This window comes from Marmota monax, unplaced genomic scaffold, assembly GCF_021218885.2.
Source record: "Marmota monax isolate L192 unplaced genomic scaffold, Marmota_monax_Labrador192_F-V1.1 WCK01_AAM20220418_F8-fsc00113, whole genome shotgun sequence".
Taxonomy (NCBI): domain Eukaryota; kingdom Metazoa; phylum Chordata; class Mammalia; order Rodentia; family Sciuridae; genus Marmota; species Marmota monax.
In genome coordinates, this window is record NW_026694479.1 from 72,186 (window position 1) to 85,793 (window position 13,608).

Sequence of the window (13,608 nt, forward strand, 5' to 3'; positions counted from 1 at the left end):
TTAAATATGACTGAGTTTTCTTCGTCCTTGTTGACATCAGAAGACTCTATCCTTAGTTTGAAAATATTCTCAATCAATTTTCAAGAATAAGTTGGGGAAGTTATTTAAGTGCAGATTTCTAGAGCTTTCTCTCTAAGATTCTTAATTTGGAAAGTTTAAGATATATCTTTGGAATATACACAGTATTTTTAACAAGAATTCCTAAATCATTTCTGCAATCCTTGGACTTCACTTTGAGATACACTACTAAGAGGTACTGATGACAAAAATTACAATCTCTAAAAAAAAAGAAGTGTTTTATTACTAGAAAAATCAGAAATTGAGTTGTAGCACTAACAACAAATAGAATTGAATATGTAAAATTGGGGCAAAGGCCTTCCTGGGGATATATGCATGCCTACCTGCTTATGCTATACAAAGATAAATCAGGAATAGCAAGTAGTTAGCATGAATGAGTGAGTAGAGGTGTACAAGGCTATCAGAGGAAGTTAGCCCTTCATGAAGACCTCCTGTATGAGGTCAAGTGTTCTCTGTGTTGACTCTGGAGTCTCCTTTATTCTAAATGGCTGACCTAGGCCAGTTAAAAATTCTGCTTCTCTTGCCAACAATTTGTTAAGAATAGGCACTTGCCCAAACATGGCAAATAAGATGTGAGAGGAACACTGCGGGGGCATTTCTAAGGCTGTTTTTACTTGTTCAAAACATTTTTTCTTGTTCTTCCAATAGCTATCATCCCATATGGCTGTGGTGCCTGACTGAAACTGATGCACTCATCTAACCAAGAGCACAAGAGTTAACATACAGGTGATGGGGGAGCCAAGAAACATATAGGGAAATAGTACTGCTGGCTCCATGCTCCCCACATAGAGCCTGCCCAATCCTGAGCCTGTCCTGTTTCTGGACTGGGTGTTACTTCTTTTTTTTTTTTTTTTTTTTTTTTTAAGAGAGAGAGAGAGAGAGAGAGAGAGAGAGAGAGAGAAGTTTTTTAAATATTTATTTTTTAGTTTTCGGCGGACACAACATTTTTGTTTGGTATGTGGTGCTGAGGATCGAACCCGGGCCGCACGCATGCCAGGCGAGCACGCTACCGCTTGAGCCACATCCCCAGCTCATGGGTGTTACTTCTTAAGATAATAAATTTCCTTATTGTCAAAAAAAAATTTTAAAAAGAAAGGAGATACCAAGATCAAAAATGCTTGGAAAACACTAGATTAAGAACATTGAAACAAGTGTCTTTACCATAGAATTTCTCAGAACATTAATAGAATATAATAATGTACATTATAAAACTTCAAGAATTTAGTTTTTTTTCAAATTCATGTGACCACCAAATCTTCCTCTGGTCCTCTATCTTTCTTTTTGAGGTGTACCTAAAAGAATCTACACAAATTATTAATGCATCATTGTTTGGGAAGCTGACTTTTTTTTGGAGGGGGGCGATTTTTTACCAGAAGAGATCAAAAGAGCAGAGGACTATTATGATATAGTATGGTGATGATAGAGTAGTGTAGGCAGAAAAAAAGTGATTTGGGAATCCAAAGAATCACTGTCATTCTATGAGGTTCTACTCAGAAAGGCAGATATGTTTCACATTATATGTTAATACTAGTGAATTTTAAGAGGGATTCTGTGGTCTTGCATGAATGACAGTAGGGAAAAAAACTAGTGGACCTTACTTGATTAGTAATGATTACTTACTTGATTAATAATGATCGTCAGGAGCATAGAAGAGGCAGCTATATCATCATTCAAGTTCATTCTGAGATTGCAGAGTGATACTAATTCCTAAGTAGATCCTAAAACCAGCCCCCAAAGATTCCTGAGTTTTTTTTTTAAACCCGAATCAAGCCCAACTAACTTTTTTCCCCCTTGACACTAAGGATTGAACCTAGGGACTATTTACCACTCAACTATATCCTAGCCCTGTCAGGGTCTTGCTAAATTGCCCTGTCAGGACTCAAACTCAAGATCCTCCTGCTTTAGTGTCCTGAGTCTCTGGGATCACCAGCATTGTGCCACCACACCTGGCCACACTAACTTTTGACATTTAAAAAGGTAAAGTGGTTAAGTGTGTAGGTTCCAGAGTAGGAGAGCCATGGATCTAATGATAAGCTCTGTCACTTGTTAAATAATGTAAAATAATGTTAAGTAATGTAGCATGAACACATTATTTAACCTGAGTTCTTCCACACGTGCAATGAGAAAAACAGTCCCTACCTCACATGGTAAAAGTAAAAATTATATTAGTTAATGAATACATGTACCCACAAACTCCAAGTGCTAAATATTTTAAAGTTTAGTTATACTAATTTCTAAGGCATTCACTTCATGACATTCACAATTATGACTCCTGTAATACTTAATATTTGTTAATTATATTCACAACCATGGATCAGGATAAAATAAACTGAGGACAGAAACCAATTACCTGAACTCATCAACAATGCCAACATAGGGGCTGGGATTGTGGCTCAATGGTAGAGCACTTGCCTAGAATGTGTGAGGTACTAGGTTTGATTCTCAGCACCACATATAAATAAATGAATAAAGGCCCATCAACATCTAAAAAAAATAAAAACAATGCCAATATATGCTATAAGCAAATGGCAAAGATAATTACAAAGCATTAAGAGGACATGAGAGTCAGGCGTGGCAGTGCATGCCTATAAGCCCAATGGCTTGAGAAGCTGAAGCAGGATTGCAAGCTCTAGGCCAGCCAGTCTCAACAACTTGGTGAGGCCCTCAGAAACTCAGTGAGACCCTGTCTCAAAATAAAAATAAATAAATGAATAAAAGGACTGGGGATATGGCTTAGTGGTTAAGTGCCCCTGGGTTCAATCCCTGATACAAAAAAAAAAAAAAAAAACCACTAAGGTCATGTCAAAAGAACCCAGGAATCAACTTGAAAGGGTTTCCATTGACCAAAGATAGCAAAATAAGCTTCAAAAAAAAAAAAAAGATAATAATTAGAACTTATTGAAACTTATCATATATATTCAAATCCATGAGTTTGGAATAATATTTTCTTTAACTCACACTAATTGTCACCTTCAGAAGATGGTAGGAAACCAATTCATTGTCTTGGTAACTGGAAAAGTGAAAGAATCAAACATTTATCCAGTTTTTCTGTATGAACCATGTAACTAAATAGTAAATGACAGAAAATGTGTCTTTTTTTTTTTAGTATTTATACTAAAACACTAAAAAATGGACATCAGAATTAAAATATCACCATTTTGTTACACTTTGTAAGTTACTGAATCTAGGTATTAAGTAGTAACAGCTACTAATACTACAAAAACAAAGACAAGATATTATGCGCCTCCTCATGAGGGAACATTACCACCCAAAGTCCTACCAAAGGAATCAAACATGAGTTTGATCAAGCCTCTCCACCCAGCTGTCAATATGCAGGAAGTGGAGAGGAAAAAGGAACATGCTGAACTGTGTCCTTTATAACCTATCAGCAAAATCCATACTATGTAGGACATTTTTTTTGTCTTTTTTTTATTATTATTAGTTGTTCAAAACATTACATAGCTCTTGACATATCATTTTTCATACATTTGATTCAAGTGGGTTATGAACTCCCATTTTTACCCCGTATACAGATTGCAGAATCACATCGGTTACACATCCACGTTTTTACATACTGCCATACTAGTGTCTGTTGTATTTTATAGCACAAATATTCCAAGTCCTTCAGTAGATAAACCATTTATAAAAAGGACAGAGGGGAAACTTTTTCAGTAGGCAAGACAAAACTATAAAGTCTGCGGATGCACATTTGGGTGATAGAACGACAGCATGCAAGGAAGAAAGTACTATAGAGCCAAGTCATTCATTCACTAAACATTTAGTTTATGTGATTTTTGGAATCTGCATTTCAAAATTTCATAATTAAAAGGTTTTTAAAAATTAAAGTATAAAAGCTATCACTTAACACTTACCATATCTAAAGCACTATATTCCATGTTTTACAAAGATTATCACATTATTCCGAATAACCCACATAAGTATTTACTACCTCTGTTTTTCAGATGAGGGGAATGGGCTTAGAAATCTTAGGCAAATTATCCTCATCCTCTTGAGTACCTTACAGCCATCTGCTTCTTTCCAACTCTCCTATTTGGTCCCAACTAGCATCATGGCCCACCTAGATGATTACAACCTCACTTTTTAATTTATTCTTTTAAAAATGCAATACTCATCACAGAGTATTAGGATGGAGCCAAGGTTCAAATACAGAAAAAAAAACTATTCTCTTAATGCCTATAATCTACTGATCCAATCACTTATTCATTCATTCAAGAAACATGAATTGCTCATCTAGTAAATCACCTAAGTATTAAAGATACAGAGGGGTGTTTCTGCCTGCATGGAGTTCAAGGGTTAATGAAAAAGGACAAGAAACCATTCAAATGAGTCTAAAATGGCAATTGTGATAAGTACAATGAAGGAGAGGTACTCGGAGCCACAGAACATATAAAGTTGGAAGACAAAGAAAGCTTCTTCGCCAACATGACAATTGAGGCCTGAAACAAGAGGAAGACAGTTCAACAGGTAAAGGGGACAGAGAAAGGGCACTAGATATAGAGGCAACCACACATGAAGTCCATATAAATGGAGGGAGCTTGGCACTGCAAGATTTAAGGACATAGCATGAGGAGTGAAGGTAATTATGACAGATTAAGCTATAGGGTTTGGAAGAACATCAGGACACTACTGAGGGGTTTGAATTGAAACCTGAAGAGGGATATGATTAGGCTTGCATTTTTAAGAGAATAAATTAAAAGGTGAGGTTGTAATCATCTAAGTGGGCCATGATGCTAGCTGGGACCAAGTAGGAGAGTTGGAAAGAAGCAGATGACTGCAAGGTAAGAACACAGGACTTGAAGATGCAGTGCGTGTGGTTAAGAGGACGAGAGGATTACTCTGCATTAAAAAATGACAAAATCATAGAATTTACAGGGAAATGGATGGCATTAGAGCAGATTATGCTAAGTGAAGCTAGCCAATCCCTAAAAAACAAATGCCAAATGTCTTCTTTGATATAAGGAGAGTAACTAAGAACAGAGTAGGGTCCAAGAGCATGAGAAGAAGATTAACATTAAACAGGGATGAGAGGTGGGAGGGAAAGGGAGAGAGAAGGGAAAATGCATGGAAATGGAAGGAGACCCTCAGAGTTATACAAAAGTACATACAAGAGGAAGTGAGGGGAAGGGGGAAAATAATATAAGGGGGACAAACGAATCTCAGTAGAGGGAGCAGAGAGAGAAGAGGGGAGGGGAGGGGAGGGGAGGGGAGGGGGGATAGTAGAGGATAGGAAAGGCAGCAGAATACAACAGACACTAGTATGGCAATATGTAAATCAATGGATGTGTAACTGATGTAATTGTGCAATCTGTATATGGGGTAAAAATGGGAGCTCATAACCCACTTGAATCAAATTGTGACATATGATATATCAAGAACTATGTAATGTTTTGAACAGCCAACAATAAAAAATTAAAAAAAAAAAAAAAGAGGACGAGAGGTTGGGAAGGCTCCCTAGGCCTCAGGATGTGGGACGTAACTTTCAGAGGTGCCATTCACTGCCACAGAGAAAAGACAAATGGAGACACTGATCTCAAGATGTCTTAGACTTGAATTTCAGGTACCTCTGGGACTGCCATATGGAATTGCCAAGTTAAGAGGTTGAGTCTGAGGAATGACCCTCAAAGTCTTCAATGTAAGAGATGGCTATTGGAGGGAGCTCAACATGAGACTACCTAACAGAGAGAATCAAAAAATGAGCCTTCAAGAATGACCAAGATTAAAATTTAGAAAACAAACCAACCTTCTCAGCTATCTACAGATCAAAATCTCTGGAAGGTATACTAAAATGGAATTTTAAAAAATTAAAAATTCTGCATCAGGAAAAACACATAGAAATTCTGGAATACTGAAGACATTAATTTCATGTCTAACAAGTTGGCAAACCCTGCATTCAGCCCTCATGCTTATATTTCTATGAGTTGATTTGTATAGGAAGAAGAGATGGCTCATATGCAAAGGCTTAAGGTTGGAGAGTAGAAACCAGAGGGTCCTAGCTTGATCCCAGGGGCTATTCTAGGCCAGATGGAGAAAAGACAAGGCCAGGAAAAAAAAAGAAGAATATGTTTTCACAAGAGGTGCAAACAGGGGCAGAAATTCCTCAGCATCCACAAGGTTAAAAAAACTTAAACATGTCTAAGTGAGAAAAATGACAATACTCCAAGCTTCAAGAAAACATATAATATGGTTTTGGCTCAAGATAAACAAAAGGAGAAAGTATTTATGAATGTACAACACTGTGGATAGAGCCAGTGATACTCCAACAGGAAACACACTATTTTAGGCACTGCCAGTAGTGGCACAGTACAGAAGCCTCCCTCAAAAACTCTGCAGGCACCAATAATGGAGGAACCTACGTGAGCTTAAGAATACTGCAAAATATGAGAATCTTATGAGCAAATTTAGTTACTACTCAGCAATTTTAGTTACTACTATTACATAAACTCACTCCTATATTACGTTGACTGAGAACTACAGACATCCAGATTACTTTAGCAATGGATATTTGTAAACTAATTTCCCAGTGTATTTATTATGGCTTGCTATTGGGTGTCCTCCCAAAAATCATGTGTGAGACAATGCAAGAAGTGCATTGTTTAGAAGTGAAATGATTGGGTTCTGGGAGACTTAACACAATTAGGGAATTAATCTCCTAACATGGATTAACTAAGTGGTCACTGGAATCAGGTAGGGTGTGGCTTGGAGGAAGTAGGTCATTTGGGGGCATTTAGGGTTTATATTTTTTATCTGGCAAGTGGACTCTCTCTCTCTCTCTCTCTCTCTCTCTCTCTCTCTCTCTCTCTCTCCCCCCCCCCTTCCTGGTGCCATGTCCCAGTTTCATTCCTTCACCACCCTCTTCAGTCATGATGCCCTGCCTCATCTGGATCCCTGAGGAATGGAGAGCATTGTCTATGGACTTAGACATCTGAAACTGTGAGCCCAAAATAAACTTTTCTTCCTCTAAACAGTTCACTAAAAGCTCACTAAAACAACATTCAGTGCTAAAATAGAATGCTTATTAAATGGATCCTAGTAGCCTAAACAAGTTCATGTGTCTTATCCAAAAAAATAAAATAAAATAAAAATCACATTTCACTCCTTTTTTCCTTCTTGACCTCAGAGGCATTTTACTTTGAGTTACTGTATTCATATCTCTTTATACCAACTTGTGGCTATTCATACATAGAATCCCAGGCTAACAAAGGTACCAGGACTAGCCAGTGTCTAGAGTAGCTGGTAAGTTCTGGCTAGCCCCAGGATCACAGCAGACATACCTCAAAACTCTTAACTACTTTCTCCCCAAAGCAGTATGTGAGCTGAGAAGCCCACCCAAACACACCCAAATCCATTGGGTTTTCTGGAAAGCATCACTGTGTTTGAAGAAACTACAGAAGCACACAGCCCAAGACTAAAACAGGGTATGGCTTAGACCTAAACCTTGCCCTCAGGTATCCAGGAGAACTCCAGAGAAGGGCTGCAAACTTCCATGTCTTTCTATTCAACCAATCAATCCTAGCTTGGAAGGTAACCTAACAGAAAAGGGTAAAAACTCAAATTCTCTGTTTACTTTTTTTTTTCAAAAGTAAAGCTGTAATTCACAACAAAACACAAACAAAAACAAAAAAATCCAAGCTTGGACGCAATCATTTGAATACTAACAACCTTCCATAGACACTATTCTTCTCTGTAGCCTGAACCCTCAGCAGCAAATCTGCTGAGTCACCTTTTTAGTACAACTGTGCACCATTTCTGAGTACAAGGAAGCATACATTTTAGGAAATCTAGGGCACTTCCTACCCCAAAAATGATATACTTGGAAAACGAAACCTAAAATATTTTTAAGCAGACAACATCAATTACCAGGATGACATCATAGTATGCTCCCCACAAAAAGCAGTTTAAGAATCAAGACAGTTAAAAAGAACACCCCAGGTATGACCAGAATTAAGAAGGCTCAGAGGAGAACATTCAAATCAAGGCTTTAGTCTTCACATTTGTATACCAAGAGTATGGTTTGGGTCTGAATGTGTTGTTTAAAAGGAATATAAGGACACTTTTTATGTCACCGAAGAGACATCTCTGAAGAAGGATCTGAGGAGTTCCCAGAGAGGACAGGGAACTTGACTCAGAACCAGTGGGGTTCTTGGCATAGAGTTACCTGACAGAAAAGAATTTCAGCAAGCACCCAGTCAAAGGCATAGAGGGAGGTTTATCTAGGAAAACAGATCCATATTCAGGGAGCATGGCGGCAATCTCGAGAGAGAAGCACTTGGGATAAAGCAAGGAATTCACATTCTTTAGGCTATCTCCAGAGGGAGAAACAGCATCTAGTTGGTGTGGGTGTTAATATTTATAGAACTCCTTCTCAGAAGTTCTCCTGGATAACCTTGAATAGAGGTGGAGCCAGGATGGAGCTACATAAATTTCTCACCAGTTGTTCCTGAGTTTCCCTGTTCCAAGGGCCTGTCAGTCTGGAGTAGTAAGTGCTGTCTGTAATTCAATGGTTCATGGGCACTTCCTTTGAGACTCAGTATCTCTCCCTTTATTCCCAAATTCCTATCTCATTGAGAACACAATCAAGAAACTTTCTGTAATGGTAACCAATGATATTTAACATCAAAAAAATCTCACTCTTAAAATTTATTCCTCTAGTCTCCATTCACACAAGTTAATTAACTCTCATTTTTTAAAATATATATATATATATATATATATATATGTGTGTGTGTGTGTATATATATATATATATACACACACACACACAAAACATAGTAGATGGCCACAATACTTTTATTTTATTTGTTTATTTTTATGTGGTACCAGTGCCTCACGCATGCTTGGCAAGTGCTCTATCACTGAGCCACAATCCCGACCCCTCATTTAACTCTCACTTTTGATCACTGTAGCCACACAGTATTTCTCCTTTGATGTCCAGTAGAATCACATTTCCATTTAATATTTCTAAAGCTGAGCTCAGTTGTTCTGTACTCAAAATCTCTCTCTCATTTGAAGACTTCTACAACCTGGCCAAAACTTCCTTTCCAAACCCAGTTTTTGTGACTCATCTCATAATCTCACTAGCAACTCAAATCTCAAATGTACTCTGTCTCTAAAACAGTTTTCCAGATCCTTTTAACAAATTACAAAAATATATATTGCTTTCTTTAGACAGTTTTGCCAAATTCAAATACATATTTGCCTCATTTGCTAGGATATATTTGGTTCATTTGATTGGTTATTTTTATGTTCCATGTAGTCTATCTTCCTACTTTGAAGTTATCACTATTCATATATAGCTTTGTCTTAATGTAAGTTGTCTTTAATTCCCCAACTTTAATGAAGAGTTTCTTCCTAACAGAAAACAGTAAACATTAATAACTTCCCTTTATGTGTAATCACTGTTTATAAATCAAGAGATGATAGGTGCCCCATGACTCAGGAGTCTGAGGCAGGAAAATCACAAGTTCAAGGCCAACCTCAGCAATTTAGGGAGACTGTGTTTCAAAACAACAACAAAAAACTGGCTGGGAGATGTAGCTTAATGGTATGGCACCCCTTTGTTCAATCAAGTACTGAAAAAAAAATTATAGGTATTAAAAACTTCTTTTTGAATATATATTTATATTTGCTTGTATGTGCTGGAAGAATAAATAGCAACTATTAATAGTGGCTGCCTATAGGGAAGAGAAATTTTTTCATTATTTTACCTTTCTAAATGCTTTGATTTTATCAATCATGTAATATTACTACCTATACAAATTAAAAATTATGCATAGTATGAGTCTTAAGTACCATGTCCCTTATACCACAAGGAATTAGGAAGAATCCTATGATTTAAGGGATTTTCTAAACACCATATTCCTAAAAAAAACATTTTCCTCATTGGTCACCATACTTAAATCCTCTAGTTAAAATGCTAACAAACATTCTGAAGACAGTAAATATATTGTGCCATTACCCATTATCAAATTATTGAGGATTAGCTTGCATGTTAGCATAAAAAAAGGAAAGCCACAAAGAGGCTATGTATAGACTCCTAATTCCTGTTTCTCTTCCTTTTCCCCTCAAGTAACTAAATTAAGTTTGTTTTACTCAAAGGACGTTTGTATTAGTAAAAGAACCCATTTAGGAATTCTAGAAGTCTACCCCAGGCCAACTAGAGCAGTTGATTGCTGTGTGAATGTTTTCACTGTCTTTGTAAACATCTGCCTTCCTATCTAGGGTTCTCTATCATTCTGATCTACTCAGACTAAGAGGGCAGGGACAGGAGTATTCTTATTCATCTCTGAATCCTCCTCAACCCCACAAACCATACCATGCACTTATAAAAAAAAAATATTCAAGCTCTTAATGTTCCCTTTAGAAAGACTCTATCCCTCCCTAAGTAGATGGTTGAAATTTCAAATCTAAAAATGTCAGCTGGATACTTAAATTTGTTCACATCAAAATCTACCTACTGAGAGTTTACTATGTGCCTGGCACTGGCACTCAGAAACTACAGGAAAAAAAAATAGTTAACAAGTTCAGAACATGAGATGTGTAGCAGACATTCAGTAAATGTTTATTAATTACATTTGATGAACTTCTTGAACTTTTCTATCTGGCTGAACTTTGAAGTCTTTCATTAATGTTTTCTTCATATATCCAAGATCTTTAATTTCCTGTATACTACTAATCACTCAACTTTTGTGGACATTCTTGTGTCAGCCCTCCAATCCTCATTAATTAACTGCTTATTTGTTTTGAACTTAAGAGGTATAAGTCAGAAAGTACCTAGATTAAAACTGTTAAGTGTTTGAGGAATTAATATGTTAGATAGCTTGATTTAATTATTTCACAGTATATTCAGAAATAAGATCACCTTTTACCTTAAAAATAAACACAACTATAAACTGTCAATTTGTAATAATTGTTAAAGTATCTACTAAACTGTGTAAAAGAATAAAGACTAAGTGGCAGAAAAGTTGTCTAAGAAGTTATTCTCTCTTACCTTCTTATCATGGAAATGTAAGAAATAGTTCCCTCTTTTCCATTATAAGATGTACTTTGAACTGCTGGTCTCATAACAATCAAGTTCCTAAACCATTAATTCATACTTGTCCTATTTCTCTTGTTCTTGCTTTGGTGAGATCAGAAGCTAGAGTCAAGTAACTGTGGCTAGTGAATCTGACCCGAGCAAGTTAACTGACTTGTAGAATACCAAACACAACCTTGGACTAGGAACATTGTACTATGACAGCCCACTCAGCAAAGTTGAGCTAACACCTGTCACACTTGGAGATGGCTAGCAACACAGAATCACAGCTCCAGTCTGCAGGCCTGTATCAAAGTCTAAGTTTTTCTAAAGTTGGGTCCAGATATCAATAGTCAAGACTTCAGTGTCAACATTCCAACTTTACACAAAAGCTTTGCAAGTGTCTGAAAATTCCATTGGACATTTGGGATGCAATTTGTATCTGGGATAAAAGCTATTTTTATTACTTTAACCAATAATAGTTCCCATCTAAGTAAATTCAAATTCATGGGGAATGTCTGAAACTAGTTTAACTGGAGGGGAAAAGCATTAGATTAGTGAACATAAACAGGCCATTTTTTTTTTCATTATCATCAGCAATCATTTGAGGAGCCCTGAGCTCCTACTAGGTGCAAAGGATAACAAAAGGTGCCAATTATAGGTCCTGACTTCTTGGAATTTACAACTGATAACAATATGGTAAAGCTTTCAAACACCTCTAGTCATGAAAATATTTTTGCCCTTTCAGTTTAGATTTCTGGAGTTACCTGCTTTTAACCATATACGTGTTTTTCTTCTACTGAAAGAAGCCAAGAAGGAAAAAAAAGGTGGGGAGAGTATGGGTAGATAAAAGGATGGATCCCAGTGTCTGCATGTCTAGCTCAGACTGGAAAAATTCACCATGTATAAGAATAAAAAAGGATTCTTTTTTTGTGTATGCAGAATCCAGATTTCTGTAGTAGTCACTGTTATTCTAAGAAGCTCCATTTGGTTCACTGCTAAACAGTCTCCCCCTCCACATATGTTAAATGACCTGTGTGGTCCAGCTCCTACCCCCACATAACTGATGGATATCTTATACTACACCACATGCTTATGCTTCCCATCCTTCCATTCATAAAGAAGAGAACATTTTTTAAAAACACAAGTTACTGCAAATACAGCAAACTAGAGGCTCAAGTAACTAGACCCAGAGCCATAAAGAAAACACAATTTCATGGGAATAACATACATTTCAATTCTCAGTAATATATAACTTTGAAAGTAATTCCCTAATTGCTTATTTTCTTAATTAAATCTATTATAGGAATTAAAAGTTCAAAAAGAATGAACAATAATCACGTTCCTTAGATTATACTTCCCTCTGCTATTATCTGAAATCTTGGCATTATATACTGGAGAGACTATGCCTGTTGCTTCATTTTCTGTCACCTGCAAAGTACTTTCTTTAAAAATTCTTCTATGTTGGGGCTGGGGATGTGGCTCAAGTGGTAGCGCGCTTGCCTGGCATGCGCATGGCCCGGGGTTCAATCCTCAGCACCACATACAGACAAAGATGTTGTGTCCGCCAAATACTAAAAAATAAATATTAAAATTCTCTCTCTCTCTCACTCTTTCTTTAAAAAAAAATTCTTCTATGAAACCATCTTTCTAGATGATAATCAAATTTTACCAACATAGAGGTATAAGTGAGCTGTGAAATGTGGGAGAATGCAGTTTGCAGGAAATAGTAGTAATCCATAACATGAAGCTTCCAGACCCTCAGCTTTTGACCCTGATCTGACCATTTAAACTTCTTTCCCCCCAGTACTCCTTGATCTTACTTATCTCTTAATAGTGTGTGTGTGTGTATGTGTGTACACACCAGGGGTTGAACCCAGAGGCACTCAACCACTGAGCTGGATCCCCAGTCCTTTATTTATTTTGAGACAGGGTCTCACCAAGTTGCTGAGGCTGGCTTTGAACTTGCCTTCTTCCTGACTCAGTGAGCTGCTGATTTACAGGTGAGTGCCTGGCTTCTTAACCACACTTTGTTTAATAAGCATTTATCATTACATGAAAATATGTATTTATTGTCTGGTCCTTCACAGGAATATAACTTCCAGAAAGAATAACTTTTCTGTATCAGTTCAACCCCAGCTTCCAGAATACAGTAGAATCTGGTTCATACAAGATGCTCATTAAATATGTACTGAAAGAATTATAACTTCTCACACTACTCAAGAACTGAGTATAGATCTATAAACAAACAGGTAACATCACTATAGAAAAAAAAAACAAAAGGAAAACATCTGTTCACCAACTCTTGCTACATGAGAAAGGAAAAATGGACAGCTAGGTGAAGATTTTTAAGAGAAATAGCCATTACCGATTTGAGGGACTACTTGCTTACATAACCAAGAGTCTCCTACCCTTTACTATACCAAATCATCAGAGAAAGGATGCCTGATACCTTCCTTGTCTTCAAACCTTCAGTCATTACTCCAGCACACCATTCT

The 13,608-nt window shown here is 36.9% G+C and overlaps 1 protein-coding gene across 4 annotated transcripts in view; it reads right to left on the reverse strand.

The window, feature by feature from the left end:
- The window catches only part of Snx25 (sorting nexin 25), a gene marked incomplete at its 3' end in the record, with an annotated part of 96,018 nt that overhangs the window by 71,550 nt on the left and 10,860 nt on the right, over positions 1–13,608 (reverse strand).